Below are 2,745 nucleotides of genomic sequence, written 5' to 3'. Positions count from 1 at the left end.
TCTCAAGATAAACAAGAGAAAAGAACAAAGGAAAGCAAACAAAGCCAAATAGAAATATGGGAATCAATTAAAAAATCTAACATTAGAATTATTGGAATTCCAGAGCACCATGACAACAATAAAGGCTTGAAACAATTTTCCAAGAGATAATCAGAGACAATTTCCCAGACCTTGACAGAGAACTAAGCCTGCAAATACAGAAAGCTACAGAAACCCCAATTAGAAGAAATTTAAAAAGATCAACTCTCAATAAAATTTGTGAAAACTAAAGACAAGGAAAGAATTCTGAAAGCATCAAGAGAAAAACACAATCTAACATATCAAGAGCCCTTCATAAGAATTAGTGTGAATTTCTCCCCAGAAACTCTAGAGGCCAGAAGACAATGGAGACATGTATATAAAATATTGAAAGAAAATAACTGCCAACCAAGAATTCTTTATCCAGCAAAATTGTCATTCAAAAACTAGGGAGAAATCAAGACATTCCCAAATAAACAGAAACTCTGGAAATTTGCCACTACCAGATCAGCTCTGCAAGTATCACTTAAGAGAGTTCTCCAAATGGAAAAGCAAGAACACTAAACAAATCCTTGAAAAAAGTGATAAGAGAGAGATACCTCCAAAAATGCAACAACACAAGCAGTCATAAGGACCAAGCACATGAGGCTTTCAGGGAATAAACTCAATGATATAATCCATCAAACAATACAGCATCAGGATTGTAAGAAACAGGTACAAAGCAAACCTATCAGATATAGGATGTACAATGATGTTAATGGGAATTCACCAACAGAAATGGGGAAGGGATACAATAAAAAAAATTTTCTAAATATGTACGAGGCACTAAAAATAGTAACCATTTGTGTGTGTGTGTGTGTGTGTGATGATATCATTCCATCATTATTGACAATGGTGTGACAAAAAAACACATCAATTGTGATGTCAGACACTATGTTGAATTTAACATCACATACACTGGCCCATTTCATATCGTTGGTAATACTATCTTCATTTTTCAGATATAAAAAGCAAAAAATTTTCCCAAGGTCAAACAGATGACAAATGGCAGAATATGTTTTAAAATGCAGGTATGTGTGCCTTTAAAAGAGGAATCAACTATGAGAGGCATGTAGCAGAGTAGTTATGAGCCTGGATACTGGGGCCAGATTTCCTGGGTTCTAACCCTGGCTTTGACACTTCTTGCAGCATGACTTGGGGCAAGTAACTTATGTACTCTCCTGCCCTCATTTCTTTATTTGTAAAATAGGAATGATTTTTTAAAGAAGAAATGGGGAAGGGAAGAGCATTATAAGGAATATATTTAATGTTAAGGTTGTATGTTATCTGTTGTTCATATGCTTAATGTTGTCACAGTTATAAAAGAGGTAAGGTAATATGCATGGTAACCACTAAGAAATCACCAAGAGAAAATACACAGGTGAAACAAAGGAAGAAAGCAAAAAGGATCATCACAAGAAAGCATCCCAAAACAAACAAAAACAGAACGATGAGATTTAAAAAAAGAAGATATAAAACATTCAACAAACAAAGAGCAAAATGAATGAGGTAGACACTTCACTTTCATTAATTAAATGTAGATGGTCTAAACTACCCATGCAAAAGGCAGAGAGTAGCAAAATGGATTAAAAAAGCGTGATCCATCCTTTTGCTGTCTGTAAGAAACACATCTTAGACTTAAGTACATAAATAGACTGAAAATAAAAGAATAGGGAAAAAATACACTATGCAAACAGTAAACAAACAAAAAAAAAAAAACAAGGGTGAAAATACTGACATCAGATAAAATAGACCTTAAACCAAAATCTATTACAAGAGATACAGAAGGACATTACACAATAATAAAAAGGTAAATCCAGCAAGAAGACATAACAATTATAAATATACATGCAACTAATAGCAATATTCCAAATTACCTGAAACAAATACTGACTAATGTGAAAAAAGAAACAGGCAACTTTAAAATAATAGTAGTGGACTTCGACACACTACTTTCAATTCTAGACAGAATATCTAAAAAGAAAATCGATAATAACATTGAAAACTTGAATAAAAGCATAAGCCAATTTGACCTAATGGGCATATATACAACACTTAACCCAGCAACAAAACAATACACATTTTTCTCCAGTGTACATGGCTACTTTTCCAGAATAGCCCATATGCTAGGACACAAAACAAATTTCAACAAGCTTAAAAAGATTAAAATCAAACACAGCATCTTCTTGGGTTATAATGGTATGAAGCTACAAATTAATAACAGGAAAAATAAAGGGGAAAAATGAATACATGGGAACTAAATAATACACTACTCAAAAATCACTGGGTCATAAATCACAAGTGAAATAAAAAAATAGAATCAAACAAAAATGAAAACACAACATATCAAAACCTTTGGAACGCAGCAAAAACAGTGCTCAGAGGGAAATTTATACCAATAAATGCCTACATTAAAAAATAAGATCCAAAATCAATAACTTAAATTGACAACTTGGATAAATTTTTTAAAAAGAAGACCAAAGCTACCAGAAGAAAGGAAATAATAAAGATCAGGGCAGAAATAAATGAAATGGAAAACAAAAAAAAACAATAGAATCAACAAAACCAGAAGTTGGTTCTTTGAAAGGATCAATAAAATAGACAAACCACTGGCTGAATCGACAAAGGAAAAAAATGAAAAGATGCATATAACCAAAATAAGAAATGAAAATGGAGACATTACAACAG

The sequence above is a fragment of the Loxodonta africana genome, chromosome 4, assembly GCF_030014295.1.
Source record: "Loxodonta africana isolate mLoxAfr1 chromosome 4, mLoxAfr1.hap2, whole genome shotgun sequence".
NCBI classification, from domain to species: Eukaryota; Metazoa; Chordata; class Mammalia; order Proboscidea; family Elephantidae; genus Loxodonta; species Loxodonta africana.
The sequence above is the reverse complement of the archived record's forward strand: the minus strand, read 5'-3'. Positions refer to the sequence as shown.